The following is a 17,430-nucleotide window of genomic DNA, read 5'->3' on the forward strand; positions in this document are numbered from 1 at the left end:
CCTCGTCTTCTGTTCTCTTCATCCTAATGAATTAATCCTGTTGTGAAAAATCCCTTGGGTGTTTTAGTGGGGTTTCAGGGGAATGAAAGGAAATGCCTGTGTTCAATCTGTCATCTTTACCATGAAGTTTTATCTTGTTCTTTTTTTCTTATTTTTGCAATCTTGTTCTTTTTCTTTAACCATGTAGTGAAACAGCATTGTTTTAGCATTTCTAGTTTATATAGGCCAACATTTATTAATGGTATTATTAATATACCTTGATTCCTTTTTTTTTTTTCCCACTGTAACGTGTGGCTTGTGGGATCTTAGTTGCCTGACCAGGGATTGAACCTGGGCCCTCAGCAGTGAAAGCACTAACAACTGAACTGCCAGAGAATTCTCAGATACCTTGATTACTTTTAATGTTTATTCTTTCTTATAAGCCAGAGACTGTGGCATCAACCACAGTCTTGGGCCAAGGCTTCTTATCCTCATTTGGATGTAATTTGACTTCATAATATTGTTTGTTAATGGAATGCTGAAGTGTGTTTAGAGTCCTTTGACAGAAATGTGGTTGGTATCCTATTTAGGACATGAAACGCAGTGTTTGGTTATCCAGTTCTTATGTCTTATTGCAGGTGGAATGCAATGACATTGCGTAGAATTATCCCTTGCCCCAAAGGGCAAACGAGCAAATTCAACTTTTAGAAATATGAGTCTCTTGAATAAAAAAAAAATCCCACAGGACTCAGAGGCAAAAAGTATACAAGTCAATTTTCACAGCAAAGTAAAGGAGCTGTTACAGTGGAGGATTCCTGGACTGAATGTCAATATTATGACATAGTATGAGTCTGTTTCGTGTTTGGTAATTGCAATCATTGTTGCTTTTGTTGTGGTCATCCATTTGCAATGCTTGGTGTCAGTTTATTTATCTCTTGTAAAAATAAAATACAGTGTGTGGGGGGAAAAAAGAAATATGAGTCTTTTGTGCACTGATGTGACTGATAGAGGATATATTAGTTTTTAATCCTTACGTTTAACACACAAAAATATTAGATAAATGTGCACTATTTTGACAGGGACCAATTGTTTTGGTCAGTTTTGGCAAATACTCTATTTTCTTAAAGTTTTGGTTTGCTGGCTCTGTCTGCAGTCCCCTTCGGTTACCTGTGTGTGCGTGCACGTGTATGCAGAGTGTAATTGGCAGCTGCTTTTTAGGTTGTGTAGACAAGGAGCAGGCAGAAAGGGGGCCCTTCTGGAGTACCAGCTGTGATTCTTAGTGCCCACACCCCTTATAGGGAGAGTGCACCATTTTTAGCTAATTTCCTGTTATAATTTGTTCTGTGAAGGAAACAAAACAGGTTGATATGATGAGCGACATTGGGAGGCTGCTTTTGAGATCGGGCTGAGAGCCAGGAGAGGAGGGTTTTGTGCAGAGGAGGGGGGAGGGTCAAGACTATAATGCTTTGAAGTAGGCCTAACTGAGCATATGTGAGCAAAGAGATTAGGCTGATGTGACTGGAGTGAGGTAACTTAGAGGTAAAGGGAAATGAAGTAAGATTGCAGAAATCAGTCAAGAGCTGGATGGTATACAACCCTGTAAGTGCAGGTTGGGGTTTCATTCTCAGTACAGTGAGAAGATGTTGGAGGATTTTTAGTTGGTTGGTGTTTAGGCTGGGGGAGTAGCAATATGTAATAGTTTACTTTTTTGTTTTAAAGAAAACATTCTTAGTTGCTCATTAGAGAATAACTGTAGAAAGGTAAGCATAGATGCAGTAGACCTGTCGGGGGCTATTATAATAGCCCAGGAGAAAGATGATGGTAGCTTGATCTAGGTGGTAGCTATGGAAATAAAGAGAAGTGAATTCATTGGGCGTAAATTTTGGAGATAGTACTCAGTACTTATCTTTTTTAAATATATATAGAAATTTATGTGATTCATTTTTGGCTGGGTTGGGTCTTGGTTGATGCACACAGGCTTTCTCTAGTTGCAGCGAGCTAGAGAACCTCTGCATAGCATCCCCCATTATCAACATCCCCTACCAATGTAGTACATTTGTACAACTGATGAACCTACATTGACACGTCATTACCACCCAGAGTCCATAGTTTTCATTAGGGTTCACGCTTGATTTGTATATTCTAAGGGTTTGGACAAACGTATAATGACATGTATCAGTCCTTTAATATCAGCGTACTTTCACTGCCCTAAAAATCCTCTCTGCTCTGCCTGTTCACCCCTCCACAGTCTCAACCCTGGCAATCACTCATCCTTTTACTGTCTCCATAGTTTGCTTTCTCCAGCATGTCAAATAGTTGGAATCACACAGTATGTAGCCTTTCCAGATTGTCTTCTTTCACTTAGTAATGTGCATTTCAGGTCCTTCTGTGTCTTTTCATGGCTTCATAGCTCATTTCTTTTTAGCACTAAATAATATTCCATTGTCTGGTTGTACCATAGTTGGTTTATCCGTTCACCCACTGAAGGGCATCTTGGTTGCTTCCAAGTTTAGGCAGTTATGAATAAAGCTGCTATAAATATCCATGTGCAGGTTTTTAACGTAAATATAAGTTTTCAGTTCATTTGGATAAATAGTGAGGGCACTATTGCTGGATCCTACAGTAAGAATATGTTTAGTTTCATAGGAAACCACCGAACAGTCTTCCAAAGTGGTGGTACCATCTTGGGAATTTCCTGGTGGTCCAGTGGTTAGGACTCTGCACTTCCACTTGCAGGGGGCACAGGTTCGATCCCCGGTCAGGGAACTAAATCCCACAAGCCACGTGGCTCAGCAAAAAAAAAGAAAAAAAAAAAAAGGTGATGGTGCCATTACATTCCCACGAGCAATAAATGAGAGTTCCTACTGTTCCACATCCCCGTCAGCATTTGGTCCTGTCAGTGCTCCAGATTTTGGCCATTCTAATACGTGTGTAATAGTATCTTGTTGTTTTAATTTGCATTCCTTTGATGACATAAGATATGGAGCATTTTTTCATATACTAATTTACGGTCTGTATATCTACTTTTGTGAGGTGTCTGTCCAGGCCTTTTGCACATCTTTTTCATCAGGTTGTCTGTTTTCTTACTGTTGAGTTATTTTTTTCTTTTTTAAATAAATTTAGTTTATTTATTTTTGGCTGCATTGGGTCTTCATTGCTGTGCACAGGCTTCCTCTAGTTGCAGCGAGCAGGGGCTACTCTTTGCGGTGTGCGGGCTTCTCATTGCAGTGGCTTCTCTTGTTATGGAGCACGGGCTCTAGGCATGTGGGCTTCAGTGGTTGTGGCATGCGGGCTCAGTAGTTGTGGCTCACGGGCTTAGTTGCTCTGTGGCATGTGAGATCTTCCTGGACCAGGGATCGAACCTGTGTCCCCTGTGTTGGCAGGCAGATTCTTAACCACTGTGCCACCAGAGAAGCCCTTCTCCTTCACTTTTAAAGGATAATTTTTCAGCATTCCGAATTCTAGATTGGTAGGATTTTTTCTTTCAACAGTCTAAATATTTCACTACTCTCTCCTTGCTTGCATGGTTTCTGAGGAGAAGTTAGATGTAATTCTTATCCTTCCTCCTCTATAAATAAGGTGTTTATTCCCACAGGCTTCTTTCATGATTTTTTTTTCCTTTATCTTTGATATTTCATATTCCTGAAGGTTGAATATGATATGCCTAGGTGTAGTTTCTGGCATTTATTCTGCTTGGTCTTGGAGCTTCCTGGATCTGTGGTTTGGTGTCTGATGTTAATTTTGGAAAACTCTGGGTCATTATACCTCAAATACTGCTTCTTTTTCGCTCTCTCTTCTTCTCGTATCTCCATTATGTGTATGCTGCATCTTTTGTCATTATCTCACAGTCTTGGATATTCTGGGGTGTGTTTTTTTTTACCCATTTTTTTCTCCTTGCTTTTCAGCTTTGGTAGCTTCTATTGCTGTAGCCTCAAGCTCAGAGATTGTTTCCTCAGCAATGTCCAGTGTAGTAATGAGGCCATCAGAGGCATCCTTCATTTCTGTTACAGTGTTTTTGATCTCTGGCATTACCTTTTGATTCTTTCTACTTTACATCTCATTCATTACATTACCCATCTATTATTTCATGGCCTCCTTTTTTCATTAAACTCTTAGTATATTAACTATAGTTTAAAAAAAAAAAATCCTGGTCTGATAATTCCAGTATTCCTGCCATATCTGACAGGTTTTAGTGCTTCTTTATTCTGTGCAAACTGTGTTTTTTGCCTTTGAGTATGCCTTGTAATTTTTTGTTGCAAGGCAGACGTAATCTACTAAATAAAAGGAACAGCAGTAAATAGGCCTTTAGTGATATAGAAATGAGGTATGGGGGAAGGAAGACCATTCCATAGTCCTATGATAAGGTGTCACTCTTTTAGTGAGCCTTTGCCTCTGGACTAAGAACTTTACACCACATGCTTCTTAGTTTCCCCCCACCTCCTTGGGTGCGACAGGATGGTTAGAATGGGCTGGAGCTGGTTTTCTTCCCTCAAGTAGTTTAAGCTCTGATAAAATCCCAGCAACTTTGACTCCGGTAAAATAGCATCTCATAGATCAGGCCTTGTTAAGAAGGTCAGGAATGCTCTGGTGTATTACACAATGGTTCCTTTACCCCAGTCCCCACCAACCCCCCACCCCCGCTGGAAGCACACAGGGAATTTTCTCCAGTGTTCACTGTGAGGGCCTGTTCGAGCTCCTAGAGGTAAGACTCACCAAAGTGTGGAGTCCCTTTTATGACTGGGTCCCCCTAGAGTTTTTAAGAGAGGTCATGCTGAGCCTCCAACAGTTTGTCGCATCCAGTTCAGGATTTCCTCCTGGCATGGAGGTTTCTACTTAAGAGTTTTCTGCGCTGGCAAGTTGTGATTTTCTGTATCCACCTTTTTGTCTCTTTTTACTTGTTAGGATGGAGTGGCGACTTCTAAGTTCCTTACATGCCAAGCTGGAAACCAGAAGTCCCAAATTAATTTTTAATGTTTGTGTCACACAGGAGTTCTAGGTTCTGGATTTTATGGTTGCTTACTTTGGAAAATTTTGCCGTTTAACATTGGCTTTTCAGATGTTTTTGCTTTCTTAAGTTGCTTTTTTTGCTTTGCGTAGGTGGCACAGGAATGGAACAGCTCTCCAAACAAAGAGAAATTCCATCAGTTGCATTTACGAAAATTTCCTGCTGATTATAAAAAATACTGGGAGTTTGTGGGTGAGTTCTTTCTTATGTAACTTGGGCTCTATCATATAATAATTGGAGATTGCTATTTGAGGGAACATAATAAGTGCTTGCATTTTCTGGGATATAGGTTTCCTGAGGTGAATTTGTAAGCTCTTACAAAGAGTATGTTTAAAGTCTTTACTTAATGAGGATAATTACTGGGACAGTTATAAAATTCATGGTTTTAACCATTGTGCTAGCAGAATACCACAGGCCAAAGTGTCCCTAGATGCTGGGCAAGGGAGAGAGAAGGTGAGTGAGGGAGTTTGATTGGCGGGGGCGGAGGGGGTGTTGACATGATCGTGCGTACAGATTCTGAGTAAATCTCTCTGCCGTCTCTGCTCTCACTTCATGAGTTGTCTGGAGCAGGTGTCACAGTTATGTCTTAGTTATAAATAAACCAAGCATTTAGAACCCTTTAAAATAAAAAGTATAAATTCTCCGTCTGTCTCCTTCCCCCTTGCAGTCCATCCCACTCCATAGATTCACTTAAGAAAAAAAGCGTGTACATATATTTGGGGGGGAAGGTATTATATGTTCACTGTAGATTATTCAGATAATATTAGCCAATAGTAAAATAAACATCACTCACAGTTCCCATCATTCAGAGATCATCTTATGAACATAGTATTGTATATCTTACTGCTAGACTTCCTATTCATCTGAGTGAAGGGTGGGTGGGTAGGGTTATTTTACCTAAGTGACTTTTTTCATGTATTTATTCAGCAAATATTTACTGACTTTATACTACCTGATAGTGTATGATTCTAGATGCTAGGTATGTAGCTGTGATGAAAACATAAAATTCCACCTTCGTGAAGCTTACATTTGACTTATTTTCATTTAGTCTATTATAAATGTCTTTTCAGAGATAAATAATAAGAGCATGTTTAGTGTTTGTAGTTATTCCATTGTAAGTGTATTCCATAGTTCTCTTTAACCAGTAATTTCTAGTTAGACATGTACATTACTTATGATTTTTTACTGTTACACTGAATAAATCCCTTTGCTAGATCAAACAGTGTGTGCATTTTAAGACTTTCGGTTCATATTGCCTCTGTCTACCAAAAAGAATACCATTTTCACTTCTGACATAAGAATGTAAGAATGTATCTCTTCTCATTTGCTAGTTTAAACTTATCCCTCAGTTTTATATGGAACATGTATCTCATTTGAAGTTGTAGTTTTTGTCCTCAAATCTTTATTGGTCTTTTATATTCTTGGGGGGGGGCGGATAATTGTCTGTTCATGCCTTTTGTCCTTTTTTTATCTCTTAGGGAGGTTATTTTCTTACTTGTATGCATTGTTAATTTTTTTTCAATTTCATTATTTGCTGTTCAGTTTCACATGCACTTTTTGAGGCAGACAATTTTTATCTTCACATGTTCAAAAATACCGTATTTATTTCTTTACTGTTCAGTTGGTTTTAGAAATCAGATAAATACTTCCATATTTTCTTGTAGTAGTTTTATATTTCTTTCTAATATTTAAATCACTGGTTTATCATCCATTTATCTTGATGGTATGATAGAATCACATAGCATTTACTCTTGTGTCTGACTTCTTTCACGTAACATGTCTTCGTAATTCATCAATTTTGTGTGCATCTTTGGTATTTTTTTCATTGCTGTGGTGGTATTTCAATATGTGACTGTGTCACAATTTTACTGTTGATGGACATTTTTATGATTATTATTTTAAAGAAGTTTTTTTTGTCAGTGCCATGCAGCTTGTGGGATCTTAGTTCCCCGACCAGGGATTGAACCCGGGCCACAGCAGTGAAAGCGCCGAGTCCTAACCACTGGATCGCCAGAGAACTCCCGTTAATGGACATTTTTTCAGCAGTTTAGGCCTGTGTGTCAGGGCTCTCCAAGTCCATGCCCAAGTTCAGTGATTCGCTAGGAGGACTCACAGGAATTATATTCATGCTCATGGCTGTGACTTACTATGGCAAAAGGATACAAAGCAAAATCAGCAAAGGGAAAAAGGAAACCAGGAGCAAGTTTCCAAGAGTCATTTCCCAGCGAAGTCACACAGGACACACTTAATTTTCCCAGTAGTGGGCTGCGACAACCCATGTGACACATTATCTACCAGGGAAGCTTAGAGACCCAGTGCCTAAAACACCCTCTGCCTAGCCCACATTCATGACTTTCACAAGTAAAGTGGGTGTTTGACATAAGCTGTAGAGAAAAAAATTGGCAAACAGGTAAGGTACAGTGAGCCATTGTCATCAGCAAATGATGAGAGCTGTCTGGAAAACCAAGTTCCCAGATTCCAAGGGGGCCAACCTTGTAAGCAGGCCTTTGTAATGAGAGCAGCCTCAGGCCTTCTTCTACACACAGCATTTTATGAATAATGCTACTATGGTCATTCATGTGTCTCTTCGTGTTATGCGAGGGCATTTTTGTGGAGTCTGTCTCCTGAAGTGGGTCTCAGAGTCTCAGGGTATTATGCATGAGCTTAACATGAGTAGATAATGCCAAGCTAGTCATGCAGAATGACACACCCCACCAGCGTATGGAAGTCACGTTGCTCCATGTCTCTGCCAACACATTTGTGTTGATTGTGCTGTTCATTTTAGCCATTGTAGTGTGTGTGTATTGATGGCCATTTGTGGTTTTATTTTGTAATATCCTGGCTATCAGTGAGATTGAGCACCTTCTCATATATTTAGTAGATGCTCAAGTAACCTCTCTAGGGAAGCACCTATTAAAGACTCTTGTTCATTTTCTGTTAGTTGTCTTTTCCTTACTGATTTGTAGCAAGTTCTTTATGCAATCTGGATATAAACCATCCTCCCACTTTGGCTTGCATTATGTCTCTCTTAGTGATGTCTTTAAAATTCTTATTTTATTCTTGTTTAGACTTTATTTTTTAACATAACAAATGCATCTGTGTATTTTTTATGGTTAATGGTCTGTGCCAAAGGTTTAAGAGACCTTTCCCTGCTGCAGGTCATAAATATATTATCTTAACATCTAGAACAGGTGTCAGCAAACCACAGCTTGCAGATCTACCCTGTATCCTGTTTTTATACTGCCCAAGAGTAAGGTTCTTACATTTTTTTAAGCTTTTGAAGAAAAGATGATGATGAATATGCAACAGACACCATGTGTAGCCTGCAAAGAAAAATCTGGCTCTTTACAGAAAGTTTGCCAATCCCTTTTCTAGAGGCTTCACTGTTTTGCCGACCTGGAATGGATTTTGTACACGAGTAAGATGTAGGGGCCATGTTTCATTTTTTTTTTCCCTAATGGAGATGTAATTACCCCAGTAGTGTTTATTGAAAAGATTATCCTTTCTCCATGGTCTGCAGTGTCATATTTGTTACAAATCTAATGTCCATTTAATGCACTCGCCTTTTTCTGGACTCCTTTCTTCTTTGTTGGATCATTTGCCTACCTTTCTGCCCATATCACATTGCTTAATTTTACTTAATTAAGCTTTATTATAAACATTAATGAGCAAGTCTGCTTACCTTGTTTGGCCTTAAGAGTACGTTGGCTATTCTTGTCCCTTTGCATTACCATGTAAGTTTTAGAGAAAAAAAAGATGTGGACATTTGTTAAGAATTGACATCTTTCTAATACTGATTTGAATACGATACATACTGTCAGTTATTTAGGTTTACTTTCAGTAATGTTTTACAGTTTTCTAGGGAGAGGTTTTGCAGATCATCATTGGTTAGATTTTTTTTCTTTTGGTGTCATAATTATTTAAGTGACTATCTCTAATAGAGATGGACCTAAAAATTCATAGTATTTTTGCTGATAATTCATTATTTTGTTGCTAAAGTATGAACCATGATTTCTTAATATTAGATAGCTAGACAGTGTTCAAGTTTTCCGTTTCCTCATAAAGAACAATTTATTTCAGCCTGCTTGAATTAAGATCCAAGTTAGGTCCACTCACTGACATTGTTAATATGTCTTCTTCAATTACAATTGTCTCCTTCATGGATCCCTCCCGCTTTGTAATTTATTTTTTGAAGAAATTGTGTTGTTGACCCTGTAGAATTACAGGGTCTGTGTCTGTGTCTTGCTGATAGCATCCCCCTGGTGGTGTTTAGTATGTTTTTCAGTCCTTTGTACTTTTTGTAAATTGATAGTTGGATCTAGAGGCTTGATCAGTTTCATTTGACCTAATATTTTTGGCAAAACTAGTTCATAGCTGAGGTTGGTGTGTTCCTTTATCAGGAGGTGCTTGATCTCTAATTTCTCTTTTTGTAATACTTATAACCGTTGATCCTTAATGCCTAGATTAATTATTTTACTAAAGGATACAAAATGGTGATATTTTTATTTGATCATTTCTTCATTTATTTGCTATTGTAGTTCTGTAAAGAAAAAGTGCTCCATTTTATTTGATTACTCAGTAGTATACTTTATAAAGAAGGGTAGAATAAGTATTGATACTTGACTCCTGACCAGTTTTCAAACTAATGACTTAATTCTCTGCAAGTGCTGGGTTGACCAGTGAACTTTAAAAAAATGTTTTCTCGTTATGAACACATGGACTTAAATACACTTGTTTCAAGTCTTTGTAATTGGTTTCTTCAAGTTGGCTCCTGAGCCCTTTAGACAGGCTAGTCTTTGAGAGCTTTCTTGCTACCTGATATAACCGATACCATCTATATGTTTTATCCTGTATGTGAGCTTTCAATTTTCTAAGTAGCCGTAGTATCTTTGGGTAGAAAAAGTTATTTCAAGATCAGTATTGGCATGTTATATGCTGTTTACAAGTAATACATGTAAACATAAGGATACAGAAAGGTTAGAAGAGGAAGATTGGAGAAAGCTACTCATGCAAACCCAACTAAAAGAAACTTGTTTTGCTCTGTTAATACCAGACTAAATAGACTTTACGGCAGAAGAGCATTATTTGAGATTAAAAGCGAGTATTTCACAATGATAGCAAGTTCAGTGAACAGAAGATAGGACCATTTTGAATACCTAATAACATATATAAAGAAAAAACTGATAGAACTAGAGTGTACTCTTTACATATATGTGAGACCTTTGAACCATTCATTTTTTCTTTTCTTTTAGTTTGGAAATTATACGTCAACTTGTACCTCTTTTGCCATTTAGTAGTTTAGGTGAAAACTTAGAGCGTACATGATTCAAAGTTTACAGATTTCATTGATACTTTAAGTGTCTCCATAGATAAGGCAAAATCTTAAAAAACTTTAACCCTGTTTATCTGTTCCACTTTGTATATTATTATTGTTACGTATTTTAACTCTATATTTTAAACTGTGTTATACATACAGTTGGTCCTCTGTATTTGCGGGATTTGCGTCATCGGATTCAAGCGTGGATTGAAAATATTCAGGGAAAAAAAATTCCAGAAAAACATGTTTGCTATGCACCAGCACCTATTTACATACCACTTATGTTGGATTTACAACTATGTCCATAGCGTTTGCATTGGATTAGGTATTATAAGTAATCTAGAGATGATTTAAAGTGTACTGGAGGATGTGCGTGGGTTATATGCAAATACTATGCCGTTTTACATAAGGGACATGAGCATCTGAGGGTTTTGGTGCCTGCGGGTGTCCTAGAACCAATTCAAGGACTGTACTCTGTGTAGTGCCTTGTGCAGCCCTTTTTTGTTTGTTTGTTGATTCTAGTAGTTCATGTATTCTCTCCTGGTGCTTTGCTTATTTCTAATATGTTGGTCATTGTCTTTGGAAAGCTATTTAAAAAATAATCAGGGGCCTAGGATGATAGGATGTCCTCTTCCAGAGAGGATTTTTCTTTGCTTCTGCCAGGATTCTGGGAGTACTAGCAATGTGGGATCATCTTAATCCGGCTTAAAGGATTGAGCTTTCCTGAAGTACTCGGGTGAATTGAAGCTGCCTTCATTGTTGGGTGTAGTCCTTCATGGTCCCTACCTGAAGCTTGAGGGCTACCAGGATGCCTACTTTATCTATGCAGGCCCTGGACTCCAGTTTTTGTCTCTTTTTTTTGTACAAGGCTATCCCAGGTACTGCTCAAATTCCTGGCTGCCACTCCCTGAAGAGTTCAGATGTTTCTAGGGAAAATACTGGGCTGACCCTTACGGATCTCCACCTTCTTCTGGATCTCAACAGAGTGATTCTTCATTGTTGTATTTGCTCTCTGATGCCTTCAAATAGACATTTCTTACATGATGCATTTTTAAAATTCTTTTTTGACTTAGTAGTTCAGTCTACTTAATCCTAGTACTTCGTGCTTTGGTTCAGTATGTTGCTGCTGGATTTGGCAGTTGGTACTGAACTTTTTTTAATTTTAGAGCTTGCTCTGTTTTCCCAGCCCCATTTATTTTACTACTGTCCTTTCCCCCTTGTTTGAAATGCCACTAGTAGGCTCAAAATTCTTACGTGTACATGGATCTGTTTCCAGATTTTCTCTCGGGATTTTGAAAGCAGGGCACAAAAGTGAAAATTCCTTGATTAAAAACTAAGGTAAACTTCAAGGAAAAGAAATGTATTAGCTACTTTTGAATATTATGACTTCATCTATTTTGGCTTTGTAGCAGGTTTTAAGAAGACTTTTATAATGCTATGTGATCAATATTTGTCAATGCTGACTAGCTTAGACTATCATTTTGAAGTATGTACAAAGTCCGCTAGTGCTGTATACTTGCTTGAACTTAGTACAAGCGTTTAATATCCTTTAATCTCATGTAAAATAATTCTGTTAGAATAAATGCTGGCTTCTTCTTGTGTTATAGTTTATCTTGAGGAATGTGAACTAGCTAAACAGCTTCATCCAAAGGAAAATGATTTGGTGTTTTTGGTTCCTGAAAGAGTAAATGGAGAGAAGAAGGATATAGAGAGACATCGCCTGCAAGTTCCCCGTGAACATTACTGTGGCTATGTTCATACGTTCCGCCGCACTTCAGTCAGTAAGTACCTAATGAGACATGGAAGAGAAATCTGTCAGCAGCTCATCTTTTCATCTCCCTCTAAATTAGGCTTTACTAGCCATGTATTTGCTATACATTTACCAGCCCTCTATTTGCTGTCCATTTACCAGATGTATGTTTGCTCTATGTTTACCAGACTGTATTTGCTAGGTTGATTACTTACCATTCAGAGTCCTCTTTTAGTTTTTCTAGACTCAGCTGGAAAAGGCCCAGCACGTATTGCTTTAGACTTAGGATTTTAAAGCTTTCTTTTGTAATGTCTTCTCCTTCTAGTAAATTCCTTCATCTGTCAGTGTGTTTGTTATAAAACAGACAGTTTGCAAACCATCTGTTTGTTAAATCACATTCCAGCCTTGGTTTGGGGGCTAATTATTGATGAGCAGACCAAACACAGAACTAATTGTAAGGCAACTGGAGGGGTTTACTGTTTCATCACTCCCATCCATTGTGGTGTAGGGACTTCTCTCCCTAAGGTAGCATAACAAAAATAATGTTAGCTTGAATTTAAGGACTACTGACTGTGTGCCAGCCAGTGTGCCCTGTCCTTCCTGTACACATTTATCATCTTTTCCCAGAGCCCTGCAAAGCAGAATGGTTTGTTCCCTGCTCATTGGGAAATCAGAGTTCAGGGATGTTAAGTAACATATCCAAAGGCATCCTTACTATTAAACACTCGGTCCAGAATTGAAACCTAATTTTGTTTGACTACGAAGTCCACATGCTTGATATATGCCAAGCTGCCTTTTTGACATTGCTGCTCTCTTAGTCTCTGTTACGGGAAGAGAATATGTGATCATTATTCCTTCCCCTTTTTGTATCATACCTTAAAAATAGCAACAAAGCTCTTAGAGTTTAACATTGTGCCGCATCCTAACTGGTGTGCCATGTCCACTATTGTGTGGTCAGAGCTCAGTTCTTTGTGCAAGATGCGTTGAGCACCAGGGATATCTAGCTTCATCTGTGCTTTCAACTCTTACAAGTGGTTACATTTGCCAAAGTTCTGTTTCTAAGATTTAGCAATGGTTTCTGTCTCCTTCCCGGAACTCCTCATGCATCCAACTACCTGACATCTCCATTTGGAGATTATTAGACATTTCAAACCTACTCCAAAAGGAAGCACTTGATTTACTGCCTGACATCTGCTGTTGCTCTGGTTTTTCCCCACTCAGCATGTGGGACCTCCATCCCATTCTTCCAGTTGCTCAGCCCAAAACCTCAGAGTCATCCTCGAGTCCTGCTTTCCCTCGCACGCTCCATCTAATGCATCAGGAAGTCCTGTCGGATCTTCCTTGGCCATATATCCTACATCCAAGTGCCACCTCTCCTGCTGCCTCCTGGCCCACGTGACCATTCACTTTTACCTAGATTTTAGCCTCTTAAGTTGTCTTCTTGTGCTTTTTCCATTGCAGTTTATTCTTCATTCGCGATAAGTGATTCTTTTAATGTGTGACTTAGCGTGTGTCACTTACCTGCGCGGAGCTGTCCCGTGCTCTTGACCTGACTCAGAGTCATGTTCAGAGTGGTTAACTGCAGAGCCCTCTGAAGTGTAGCTGCATTTACCATCTTGGTCTTCTAGCTCGCTTCTCCCTGCTTTTCCTTCTAGCCATTCTGGACTTCTCCCTGTTGTGAAAATAATCCAGGCACCTTGCTGCCCCATTGTCTTTGCAGTTGCTGATTCTCTGCCTGTAACCCACTTTCCCCGGTTACGGGCATGGCTCACTCACTTAATGCCATGGCTCTGCTCAAATATCATATCAGGAAAACCTCCCCTGACTCTCCTGTCTACAACAACACTCCCTCACAACCCTCATCACTTCCTCATCCCCCTTCTCGGCTTTCTTCCTAGCACTTACCATCACCTGACATGTTTATTTGCTTATCTGCCCCCTTCTTCTAAAAAATAAGCCTCCAGAGGACAGGAATGTTGCCTGGTTCTTAGGAGGCAGTCAGTAGATACTTACTGAGAAAATTATTTAAATGATGTATAAAAAACATGTTACAGGGCTTCCCTGGTGGCGCAGCAGTTGAGAGTCCGCCTGCCGATGCAGGGGACGTGGGTTCGTGCCCCGGTCTGAGAAGACCCCACGTGCCACAGAGCGGCTAGGCCCGTGAGCCATGGCCGCTGAGCCTGCGTGTCCGGAGCCTGTGCTCTGCAACGGGAGAGGCCACAACATTGAGAGAGGGCTGCATACCACAAAAAAAAAAGTTACAAAACACCTTGTTCTGAATAACCTTTTTAACTGGACACTGTTATTCACTGGTAACTGAAATTGCTTTTTCTCCATCTTGATAATAGTGCGTAATGGGAAATCTGAGTGTTCCCTTTCCATCCAGACTCAACATAATTTACCAGTCAATTTAAATGAATTCGTGAAATGTCTTGTAATCAGCTCTCTGGTGACTACACAGAGGAAGTTGAAAGCCATGTCTTTGCTGAGTGGTCGGAACCAACTGGCCAGAGCCGTTCTGAATCCAAACCCCATGGACTTCTGTACAAAAGATTTACTAACTACAGCATCTGAGAGAATTGTGAGTGACAGTCATTTGATAACAGGGAAAGTCAGAACATTTCATGTCAAGATGTTAAAGCATGTTATTTTTATCTGTCACACATTCCCTGTTGTCTACAACAAAGACATAGTCACCATGTGTGCCCAGTGACGTTTTTAGTGCTTAGTTTTCTTTAATATTGCAAAGTAGTTCTTTGCGTTAAGTTAGTCAGCTTACCTCAGGAAAAAAGGTAGAGTCCAAAAAGGAATTGAAAACATGCTTGCAGAGCAGCATTAAAATGTGAGGTGAACATCCTACTTAACTGTTTGTTAGGTAATTAAATACAGGAGTAAGAGGAGGTTTAATGGAATGACTTTTGCATTTGAATGATCAGTGGAGCATTGACTGGTACTGTTGTCAGTGTGACGACGAAGTTGTGATTTTTGTGTGAACACATATTTCTCATTGTTGTAAGAGTTGGGTGTAAGTTCCAGGAAATTAACACAGAGACAGGCGGAAGGAAAGGAATGTTATTTGAACCCCTGTCTTGTGTTAGGACTTTCATATGCATTTTCTCAGTCAGTTCCCACCCTCTAAGGAATCCCAGATTTAATGATTGTCAAAGCCTGAAGCCCAGAGAGGTTAGGAGTTTAGAGACCTAGCGTTTGAGTGAAACTGAGGTGTAGACTCAGATCTGACCCCAAATCCCTGTTGTTTTGACTGTATCACTTGTGTTAGGAAAGGAAGTCTTGGAATGTTTTTACTGTCTAAAGAGAGGATTGACTAAAATGGGAAGAACCACGGAATAAAAAGAAGAAAAGTACAAAACAGTTTATTGTGATCATCTTTATAAGAATCACAAATAAAAATATAGTTGTTGTGGTTGTAGGTGGACTGAGGCCTGTAGACTCATCAGTAGCTCTTTCCAGTAGTGAAAGTGGTTCTTAGATTAAGGGTCATTTTGGGGTTTTGCCTGATCATCACCAAAGCTTCTGTCTGACAAAGGTCAGCAGCAGTTCAAACAGATGTCTTCCACTCTCTCGCTCTCCTGTGCCATCCCAGGAAGAACCGCTCGTTCTCACTAGTGTCTTTTGTATAGATTGCCTACCTAAAAGATTTCAATGAAGACCAAAAGAAAGCGATAGAAACTGCATATGCCATGGTGAAACACTCCCCAGCAGTTGCCAAGATCTGTCTGATTCATGGACCACCCGGGACAGGAAAATCAAAAACCATTGTGGGCCTCCTGTACCGCCTACTGACAGAGGTAGAGTGTGCACGAGGGCATCTGTGCCCTTAATTGAGTATGTTGTTTTACTTTAACGTGTAAATAAGTACTAAAGTGTGTTTTTCCCTTCACTTCTGTGTATCTTTTTGATACTGTGTGGAACTATATCAGATAAAGCGGTAGCAGAGGTAGAGAAGGTTATAAGAAATAAAAGGAACAGAAAATGTTATCTTGTGTGAAACTAATTCTATGGGCTAGAATAGTGGTCTTCGGGCTTTATTATAGGTCACGGCTAATCCCAGGAGACAATCTTGAATGTATTCCTGGGTTACATTTTGGATTGAACATTGAATAAAATAAGTGGATAGTAAGGTAAGGCTCAGAGAAGTTAGATTTTATGCCAGAGTAATTTTTTTTTTTTTTTCGGGCACACCATGCGGCATGTGGGATCTTAGTTCCCCGACCAGGGATCAAACCTGGGCCCTTGGCAGTAAGAGCACTGCGTCCTAACCACTCGTTGGCCAGGGAATTCCCGGCCAGAGTAATTTTTTAACATCAGTGTAAGATGTAGGTGCTTTTATTTACTTTTAACTATTTATTAGGGGAACTTTCAAATATATGTGACAGTAGAGAAGAACTATAACACTGCACAATAGAGCTTATCAGTATTGTTTGTTTTTTTTTTGTTTGTTTGTTTATTTGTTGCAAATTGTCGAACCAGAAGAGGGGGCATTCAGATGAGAACTCCAATGCCAAAATCAAACAAAACCGTGTCCTTGTGTGTGCACCTTCCAATACAGCTGTTGATGAACTTACGAAAAAAATTATGCTTGAATTCAACGAGAAGTGTAAAGACAAGAAGAATCCTTTAGGTATGATACTTATGTGGGCTTTTCATTTGTTTTTGTTTTCAGTGTTTAGTGTGGTAACTTTGAATGACAAAGAGCAAGCCAGTTCTGGTCATTTTTTCTACTTGAGGCTGTGGCCCATGTGTACTTACTGCTTTGTTTACTGAATATTTTGGAGCATTTATTCTGTGCCAGGCCCTGTGCCGTTTGAAACACCTTAGAGCAGCCCTTGATTCAGTTGTGTAGGGGTTAGGGAAGACTTTTAGAGGAAATGATATCTAAGATGAAACTTGGAAGAGCAATGAGGAAGTGAAGTGGGGAGAGGACTCTGGTGGAACTTACTGTACATAAAAAGGACCAGAAGCCAGAGAACCGTGGATGGTTCAGTCTAGCTAGAATATAACGAGGTCCACCAAGGCAAGGGCTTTTAAAAATGTGTTCATTGTAGTAACCCCCGTGCCTGGAACAGTGCCTGGCACTCAGTTGGGACTTAGTAGATGTTTAGTGACACAAAAGCTAGAGCAGTCATCACTTATGGTTACCGAGTGCTCACTATGTGTCAGTACTCAGAGTAATCCTCTGAGCCATGCAATAAATAACCTATCTACATTTTATAGGCGGAGAAGCTGAGGAGTTGAGATGTAAAGTATACCACAGGGACAAGTCTTTTCAGTACAGTTGACAGATTGAAGAGCATTGCCACCGAGGATTCGGAATGCTTGAGCGAATGTGTAAAGTCATTTCTGTGCCCTTAACCTTAA

The 17,430-nt window shown here is 39.4% G+C and overlaps 1 long non-coding RNA gene across 1 annotated transcript; it reads left to right on the plus strand.

Moving 5' to 3' along the window:
* Positions 1 to 11,990: 11,990 nt before the first annotated feature.
* On the plus strand, positions 11,991 to 15,854 carry LOC308610603. The gene is made up of 3 exons (XR_014014588.1): positions 11,991 to 12,082; positions 14,400 to 14,632; positions 15,693 to 15,854. It is a non-coding gene; the product is annotated as an uncharacterized lncRNA (long non-coding RNA).
* The last annotated feature ends 1,576 nt before the right edge of the window (positions 15,855 to 17,430 follow it).

The sequence above is a fragment of the Mesoplodon bidens genome (assembly GCF_964165515.1).
Source record: "Mesoplodon bidens genome assembly, contig: HAP1_SCAFFOLD_610, whole genome shotgun sequence".
In the NCBI taxonomy this organism is placed as follows: Eukaryota; Metazoa; Chordata; class Mammalia; order Artiodactyla; family Ziphiidae; genus Mesoplodon; species Mesoplodon bidens.